Source organism: Lytechinus variegatus, chromosome 15 (genome assembly GCF_018143015.1).
Source record: "Lytechinus variegatus isolate NC3 chromosome 15, Lvar_3.0, whole genome shotgun sequence".
NCBI lineage: Eukaryota > Metazoa > Echinodermata > Echinoidea > Temnopleuroida > Toxopneustidae > Lytechinus > Lytechinus variegatus.
In genome coordinates, this window is record NC_054754.1 from 3,218,765 (window position 1) to 3,228,852 (window position 10,088).

General features: G+C 37.3%; 1 long non-coding RNA gene across 1 annotated transcript; it reads left to right on the forward strand.

Annotated features, from left to right (window-relative positions):
- Positions 1–537: 537 nt before the first annotated feature.
- LOC121428392 lies at positions 538–6,465 on the forward strand. The gene is made up of 6 exons (XR_005971790.1): positions 538–586; positions 992–1,061; positions 1,685–1,744; positions 3,616–3,666; positions 5,345–5,401; positions 6,300–6,465. It is a non-coding gene; the product is annotated as an uncharacterized LOC121428392 (long non-coding RNA).
- The last annotated feature ends 3,623 nt before the right edge of the window (positions 6,466–10,088 follow it).

Consider the following 10,088-nt stretch of genomic DNA (forward strand, 5'->3'; position numbering starts at 1 on the left):
GTACAGGGGCTCCAACATACTTCCCCTTCAAAACACAAGGTTGAGAGGAGTGCATACAGCTGAAATCCAGTGCACATTCATGATGCTGGAGCTGACAACAGCACAATAGAATTAAACAAAGTCCAAGAGGCATCATTGTGTACAAGATTATTATTACAGTACTGTTAACAAGCTAACAATAGACCTACTGCACAAATTCTCAAAGTAACAAAGGTGCATTCAACAAAGGTGACTAAACAGCAACTTATCTGGCAATGTACACGGAGAGTAGAGTAAAATGGCTGTACAGTGAACAGAGTGGTCAAGATCCAAAAATCAAATGAGTAATTACAACGAAATACAAGCTTACCAGCCACTCAAATTAGTCTACCTGCTTCCTAACATAGTAACAAAACACTTGATAAATCAATACAACATGGAAATACACAAAAATAGCAACAATGAGCAGAAAAGTAAGAGTAATGTGGAAGGGCCACCAGCAGGCGCACACAACCAAAAAAAAAAAAAAAAAAAAAAAAAAAAAAAAAAAAAAAAAAAAGCTAGCAGAGAGGAGACACATCTGAAGCTAGAAGGGTGTAATGGCAAGGTCAGTTGAAAATATAGTTTATCTCCTTGTAAAACTAATGCTAGATTTACAAATAACATCTCAATGGAATGTTTTTATGCCTCCATGCATCGTAAGTTCCTCATTGGTCTGTCCTGTTTTTGTCGTCAAGGTAATCTAAAAACCATTTCAGGTATCAACTTTGGTGGGGAGGTGGAGGAAATTTGGGGTTGAACAGATTTGGATAACCATGAATGTAAATAATAAAGTGCTTGCAGAGCTGTGATGAAACTATCGAATGTCCCCGTATGAATCCAGGGTGATTATTTTCGTTTACCCTCTTTTAAACTGAGCTCTGTCGTATTCCAATCTCAAAATCTTTGAAATCAATCTGCCTGGATCATAGATTTACTTTCTGTTGTCATTTCCCTTGTCTTTTCTTATTAGCGATCAGTACTCAATATATTTGAGGATGCAGCCATCAGTGAGCCTCTGAGATGTGCTAGTTTGAACCATGGTAAGTTGCATTTACAAATCTCTCACACCTGTCTTACTCTTTGTACACAATTAAGTTCTACCATCGGTTTGTGATATTTGTTCTCTATAAATTCCACACACTAGTTGAATAAGACTAACCCTGGATTTGACATGACACTACCAAGTTTTGCCCGTCTCAGCTTCCACGATGGCTTTTTCCTCATTATGTCTTTGTGGAAGGCTTGTATTGTCCTTATGACCTGTGATGTAAATTTCGAGTGATCCACCTGATTACCGTTGATGAATACTCTGAAATATCTGAGGTCAATTACTATTTTTGTTCTGTCAGTCTTACTACAAAACTGCGAGACAAGTCATTTCAAGAAGGTCCCACATGTAGCGGTTGGAATGAGGATTTTTTTTGAGAGATAGGTGGGGGGGGGGGTACCTTTTTTACTCAGCCCAATTTTGCTACATTGGTATTAGAGTGTGTATTAGACCCCCTGGAAATTTTTGGGGCTCTTCATTAGTTTTCCTTGGCTCTGTAGGGCATTTCAGGGACAAATTCGCCCCAAGAACCATGAAAGTTTTTCCCTGGTTGGAAGTGCCCATGTTATAAAATGTGCAGTCCTGAAAGTTTGATATGTCTTATTCTCATTGCAGTTAGTTGATTTCATCAAGTACCATGAACTGTGAAGCTGTAGTGTTACAGGAGAAAAACAGGTAAATATATCAACTAAATCACAATCCAAACTGGCCCTGAAATACAAAGCTAAAGCCCCTTTTACACCTTCACGGAAGCAACACGAATCATCCCGGATTGTCAAACTGGGGTCATCCGTGTACAGTCCGGGACTACCGTGTACACTCCGGCTACTCATCCGGCGCCATCCTCGATGTATCGGCATGTCCGGGAGTAAAATTGAACATGTTCAATTTTTCATCCCGGAGTACACGGACTGATAATCATCCGTGTTCATCCTTGTAGCCTCCTTGTACATCCGTGTAGCTACCGAATGCATCCGGGAGGCTCCTTTAAGAACCGGGTGATCCTTGTTGATACTGGCTTTATCCGGGGTCAAATGTTTGTATTGTTTGTGTACATGAACAATAGTCCGTATTCATAACCAAGAACGAGCATGCTCCAGATGCTGCAAAAAGGGACGAAACTTCATTCTAGCAAGATGCTGGCGACAAGAAGTGGTAATAGGTCCGTGTAAAGACCCAGTAATATCTGTTATCATCCGGGTATTCCGTGTTGGCTCCAGGAGCATATCAAACAGGATCCCTATTGCTACCTTGCCTATCCTTGTAGACTCCGTACTTTTCCATACATATCCGTGTTAATAAGCAGTTAACTCCGTACTCACTCCGGGAATGCTAGGAAAATACAAATTTGGCACCCCGGATCATCACGGACTAAGATCCGTGTTGCATCCGTGAAGGTGTAAAAGGGGCTTAAGTGACCATTAATTATTGCAGAATTACAGGTAACTGTTTAATGGGAGATGCAAGAATCTTGCAATCATTTGCAGATCAATTTTGGGTCACAAAATCAATCCCGAGCCTTGCAATTAATTGTAACTTGCACTCATGCGGTGGTCTCCTTGCAACAAGCAGTAAGAGTCTACTTTTGTTCTAGTTACAATTGATATTGTAAATTTTCATGCGAAATTTGTAATCGATTGCAAATTTTCTTGCAACACCACCTATGTTGAATTTCATGGGTTCACAGAAATTTGGTTTGATATTGGAGGAATTCAAACTCAAAAGAGATGTACAACATCTTTTATCTTGTCCCCAAAATTACTTTGTCTTGGGGAAAAACTTTACTTGTGGAAGGTTAGCCTATGCATTAAACCTATAATTGCACATAATGATCAATGTGATGAATTGTGAGAATCAGTCCCACAATCAATCATTAGGTTTGGAGTTTTGGTGGTCCATGTTATCCTTTGGCTTGCGGATGATGACTTGCACAATGCAATGGGAATCTCTCTGATAAAATCATGAAGATGAACATTGTCGGCATGAACATGCTGTTCTGACTCGAGCCAAGGCTGTAGGGACAAGTTCAACCTGCACGAATGTTATGCATGTATAATGGGACTTGGGAATTCTCGTTATGGATGATAACCAGAAGTTCCCGGATATTTCTCGCACCGAATACTTCTGTAACGCGGTAACTTCTCGCTCTTGATTGTATAATAGTATGTAAGGAGAGGGATAACACAAGTAATAAGCGTCCTCTTCGAAATGTCAGCAGATACAGAATGCGGTGCAAACACAGATGCAACTAGACTAGCGCTAGCTTAGCTACAGTACGAGTAGACTGGAAGTCATTGGATCACACATCAGTGAACAAGGAGAATTCCTAGTTCAGTGCGCAAAGTCAGTGGCAAATTCACACCGTACAACACATCAGAAACTATGGTTCTTGTCCATAACAAGAATTGATTGTAATGGAATAAGTCAGAAAAAGTAATTGTGTGATTGCTATATTCATTATTTTGACTTGGGAGGTACAAATTTACATGGATACATAAATTTCATGAATTGTTTCTTATACATATTTCACTTGTTTGATCCAACAGATGTTCCCTGAATGTTTTTTTTCCAGAGAAAAGCAATTATACTGCTATTCGGTAAGTTGTAACGAACACATTGCTTGTACTCATTATATTGAATGAGATTTTGTATTTGAATAGTAAAGTATATATTATTGGGGACTGATATGAAAGGCTTTGGTATTCCGATGATGCTTGATTCTGCCAAATGAAAGCCACAAGATGGCCTTTCTGATTCCAACATACCCGTTTCGCTAATCCACTGAGGAATACCATCAAGAATCCCCTTTGTGATCAGTATACTCATAAGCTTTAATGGGGGAATGTGGCACCATTACGATGTCATCACCCAGAATGGAACAAGATTTATGACCAACAGGCTTGTAATCCTACTCTAATCGACTTATGGTAGAATGGAAGAATTTCTTACAGGTACTGTGAGTTTGCATTTGCTTTCCCCACAGAAGTGTCTGTTAGAGATAGTTCCAATGCCTTTCCATGAAGTCTTGAGTCAGCAAACAATGATCCACTTCCCGGTGGGGGGGGGGAGTCAAATATATTGTTTTACACGCGCGTGACACAAAAAAACGTTTATAAAGGGGTGTTTTTCAGTTTTGGACAAGGTCCGCGCGTGGACTCGTTAAGGGTATCAAAAACTTTGATTTAAGAAAAAGGGTGGTTTTGAAAGACTGGTCAATGGGCAATCGCGGGGTCAAACGTACTTAGGGTATGTTTATTTTCCCAAAAGCTTTTTTTAAGACTAGCTAAACGTGTTTAGGGTATGCTTTTTTCCCCCAAGCTTTTCTTCTGAAGTCATATTTTGGCGACAACTTGTTTAGGGGCGAAAATGTGTAAATAAAGCCTGCGAAAAACTTGTTTAGGGAGTTATTTTGCACACAGAGATAAACTTGTTTAGGGGGTGTTTGGAATTTCCTTGGTCACGCATGTGTACAGCAATATATTTGACTGGCCACCCCCCCGGGTCAACTCCTGAAAACTAGCACCCACATCACTAACTTTCATAGGTGACTCCCTGCTCCCAACGGTAAATCTGCCCATTATAATTTAAACCTCAAATCTACACCCCAACAACAATTTTAATCCTCAAGTCAGTCTGTATGGGCATTTCAAATCTCTGATGAACCACTGTCAGTAAAATAGGAATTTTGAGAGAAAGCAGTTGGGCATTCAAGGCAATCACCATCATTACAGAGTTAACACAATTGCAAAGTGGACAGATTCAAGAACACAGTAAATGTATTGATGAAAAAGACAGTCGAATGACAATGAACAGCTCTGGGAAGTCTTTGTCGAAAATTGGTGATCTGGAAGAGCAGTTTCGTCCTAAGTTTAGGAGCTGACAAAAATTGCAAATATGTTGATTGTCCAGAGTCCGGAACAAAACTGCTGTTAGATTTACCAATTTTAGACTTAGACTTGGTTGTGCTTTGTTATGAAGGGCATTTGACAACACATTTTCTAAGTTCTGGTCATGGAAGAAAAAAACTACGCATTGTCCTGGATTAATGCAAATTCCGCCTCATGTTCTCAATATTTTTTTTTCACTCCGCCGACCCATGCCCTATGTCTTTGTAGTAAATGTTGGGTTACTTCATAGACATCTTTTGGAGAAAAGGATGTTTAGGGGGGGTATTTTTTCAGCACAGTAGGATGTTCAATAAGTTGGAACTGTCCTGAGCCCAGTTGAATATATGGGATTGAGTAGTCATCAGATTATCCATTCTTTTCTTCTCAGCTAGAAGCGACATCTCAAGGGACTTCTGGGACCTATGCCATGGATCCAAAGGACAAGGTATTTACACACTCCCCTGTTCCTTGTTGGTTACTGTGGTTTACTTTGATACATAACTTAGTTGCCTCAGAATTATTTTGTAGACTTAATGTAAAGAGTAGTCTCCAACAGTCAATATGCATATTAAAGTTGAATATTATTGTTTTTTAGATCAGATTATCCTGAAAGTGCCTTGATTATGTATCTTCTCATTCAAATTTCACCAAAGGCAAACATATTTTTGTGTTCCCAACAGACTTTAATAGTCATATTTATCTATAGTTGATGCAATGAATGGATTATAAATACTTTATGATGGACTAATGTCAGTTTGCAATTGAGTTGACTTAATTTTAATAGACATATTTATCTATAGTTGATGTAATAAATGGATTGTAAATACTCTAAGATGGACTATTGACGGTTGAATGGAGTTGAGCTGTTCTGAGAACGTGATGATTTTAGTTTATCCTCTTGAACTCTCTATCTGAAGCACCCCAGTGCATGGATGAGATTCTTTAATCTGATTCTTGTAACAGCCCTCTTCATACCAACATTGAATTTAGTTTCATGAGTTATCAGGGATGGGGGCACTTTAGCCCGCATTTCACCCAGAACATTAACTTTGATATTGATTTAATCTCAGACTTTGCGTGAGACTAAAATGAAATGTGCTTCCTTGTTACATATTTATCATGGAAGTATGAAGGGTGTAGACTAAACAAGCCCCCCCCCCCAAATATAGAGTAAACGCGAATTCAAATTCCTGTATTTGAAATGTTTCTTCAAATTGGAGAAATCCATTACAAACAGGACACATGTCTTTGCATTTATCTGAGTTAGATATTTTTGCCAAGTGCTAATTTTTTGTTTGCTCCTCCATTCATATTGGATATTTTCTTATTTTTCATTACTGCAGGTTCTTCAACATCAATCAACTGAACTATTAGGAGTGGATTTTACTTCTACATACTTGGAATACCAGGAATCCTTAATTTCATTGGATTTTAAAGTTCTGAAACAGATGAAGAGACAAAGGAAAAACATAGGAGACAAATGATGTAAATAAATGCTATAAAATTAACTTAATGATTGTGAATTTGCATTATTTATTGGAAATTTGAATCCTGTACATTATTGTAATTGTGAAAATGGAAATTATGCTGTAAAAATGAAATGCGTGAGTGAGAGGGATTTAACCCTAAAAAGGCGGGGGGGGGGGGGGGGCTGATTCAACCCCCCCTCGACATTTTTCGCGATAAATCCGCCGCTAAATTGTTTTTACCGTGTCGCTTGCTGACTTTTTACTTTCAAGTCTCGCGCAACTTTTGAGACCAAAATTGTGATCCCCGCGTATGCGGTTCCGAAATTACGCAACATTTCGTAAGTGCATGCAGACCCAAAATTACTCAAAAACGTGAATTTGTGTACAAATCCAATGCAAATAGTGTTTTAAGCCAAAATTCATAAATGTATCATTATTTTTCCTTTTACTGCTTAAAATAAATTAATTTTATCTTTTTTATGGTCAAAATAAAGTCCCTGACAATTTCCATTGAAAAAACAATAGAAAACAAAACATCGAAAAACAAAGAAATACATAAGAAATTTAGAAAAGAATAGAATACATAAGAAAATAAATGTGATGTTGAATTTTTAAAAAAATAAATATGATCAGATGCCTATCTAGAGTATTTGAAACAAAAATTAGCATTTTAGGGGCATTTTATTAATTAGAGCAAACTTATGATTTTACTCATAAATGAGCATAATTAATGAGACATGAATTTTTTGCAGAATTTGATGTTATAGTTTTGTAGATAATGCCATGGGTAATGCGTGTGCCAATTTTCGTCGCGATCGACGGCCGAGATCATAAGGGGGGGCTGAATCAGCCCCCCAAGTCTTCTTAGGCGTCGAAATAGCCCAGTCTATTTAGGGTTAAGATAGTGAGTGAAATGCTTCTGATTGTTACGAGAAGAGAAAAAATTGAATTCCAATTTAGTTCCAACATGAATGGCAGAATATCACCAATGAATCATGGACACCGCTAGCTACTTTCTTTGATCAAATCGTGAATACCGCCAGAGGAAATTCATTTACTATACCCATATAGTGATTGATTGCAAACCTTTGATATAGAGCCCTGGACCCGCAACATAAAATCTAGCGCTTGATTGCAAGGCTGATCAGTCGCTATTCTTTGTGTTACGAGCCCCTGGTTTGTTGCAGAATGGCGGTGATCATGATTGGATCAAAGCTAGGAGTTGTGTAGAATTTTTTGCAGAGGATTGGTGAATGAATTCATGATGGTTCTAATCAGAAAGAGAGAGAGGTGAGAGTAAAAAGCCTTGATACAAATGGATAATTTAAGAATGAGACAGAACAATATACAGATAGTCATAGAATGTGAGGAAAATTTTCAAGAGTGGAAAGAAAACAAGATGGTACTCAGAAAGCGGCTGGGATTTCTAATGAATATTGAACAAACTATTGAGGAAGTTCACCCGGACAAGAAGTTTTTTGTAAAAATGGCAGAAAAAAGAAAATTATTGGTTGAGGAAAATCCAAAGATTTAAAGAAACAAATTTTTAGCTTAGTCATGATTCATTTCAAAATTGAAATTCATGCAATTATATTACACGACATATGGGGCAGTTGCTCATATGACATCACAAATAAAAAACTTCACAATTCTAATAAATTTGTTGGTGTTAAATTCATTTTCTTCAAACCTTCAATGTTTTTTTAAATATAATTTCTGGTATTTTTGCAAGAGTGCTTATGGGGGTGAACTTCATTTTTTTTCCTTGGGGGAGGGGTTAGTTCACCCTATCACAAAAAATGATGATTTTCAGTCATTGATATTGTGATATAATCGTATGTACTTAGCACTCCTTTATTTTTAATATTTCTTATTTTTTTTTGTCCTTGTGTTCCTCTCCTTGCTTTCTGTCTCATTTATCTTCACTCTTGTCCCCATTCTTCTCTACCTTTCTTTATCTGTTATTCTCCCTCTGTCTTCTCTCCCTCCTTTTCACCCCCTTCCCACTCTTCACCTCTTCTTTACATGTGCAATTCCAGAAAATATGTATGCCCAACAGGGGTGGATCCAGGATTTCACAAAGGGTGGGGGGGGCACATTTTCTGAGGAAAAATTTGACAAGCAAAAACAAAAAAAAGGTTTTCACTTTAAAAAAAAGGGGGGGGGGGGTCGGGGAGGGCACACTTGTTTCAGCATTTTTACATTACAACAAATTTCAATTTGGCATCTCAACATGGGGGCACGGGCCAGGCCAGCTGGATCCGCCACTCATGCCCAATCCACTATTATACATGGATCCGCTAACATCTGCCTTATTGTTCATATAAAATTTGCGATGCTCTCAATAATTATGAAGTGATGAAGAAGGGGGAAAATGGGGATCAGATGCACAAGAAGTTGTTTATTTCCTGGAATTGCTCAATTGTAGAATTGAACCAAAATAAATACCCTGATACGAGTTCCATGGTCTTCAATAATATTTATTAAAAGCAAAAAGTACAAAAATGTTTTTCAAGGATTTATGACCGGATTGTTTATAACCATCATAGAACACACTGATCTTACCGGATTTAATGGTGTGAAACGTCCAACCTCTGTAAAGATACTAGTAATGGGACAAGTTTTTGACTTACAGTTCAAAGAACCCTGCTATACACTATAACAAAAACTCCAGTCTCTGTATATTGGTTGTTCCACTGAACTATGTTGACTCCTCTCATTTAGTAAAATGTCATAAATTGTTAAATAAATCCCCAGAAACGATGGTTATTCCTGTGTACATGTTTCAAAAAGCACCTGAGCATGTCCACAATATTTTTCTGACAATTCTGAAATCACGTTATGGATTGAGCACAAAGACACAAAGACATTTCAGGGGCCATATTGCTTTTGTACAATAGTCGGCCTATCAAAACTATTGTCTAATCTTGCTGGATTTGTACTTGGTTGAGCATTGTGAGTCTGAAGCCAGGGCTGCAATATCAACCTTCCAATTTTTAAATACATGTAGTACATTAAGTAAATGTTATCAACGCAGAGGCACTTCTCATGAATTATCCTTAAATTGGGAAACTTTCATCTTTGATCAAAATACTCCTGGTTCTGATATCATATGGAATGTTCTTTAAAGGTCAAGTCCACCTCAGAAAAATGTTGATTTAAATCAATAGAGAAAAATCCGACAAGCACAATGCTGAAAATTTCATCAAAATCGGATGTAAAATAAGAAAGTTATGACATTTCAAAGTTTCGCTTATTTTCAACAAAATAGTTATATGAACGAGCCAGTTACATCCAAATGAGAGAGTCGATGATGTCACTCATTCACTATTTCTTTTGTTTTTTATTGTTTGAATTATACAATATTTCAATTTTTACGAATTTGACAATTAGGACCTCCTTGCCTGAAGCACAAAATGTTAAAATAATGGAATTCCACGTGTTTAGGGAGGAATGAAACTTCATTTTACATGACAATGATGAGAAAAAAATATTTCATATTTCATATAATAAAATACAAAAGAAATAGTGAGTGAGTAATGTCATCAACTCTCTCATTTGGATGTAACTGGCTCGTTCATATAACTATTTTGTTGAAATAAGCGAAACTTTAAAATGCTATAACTTTCTTACTTCACGTCTGATTCTGATGAAATTTTCATT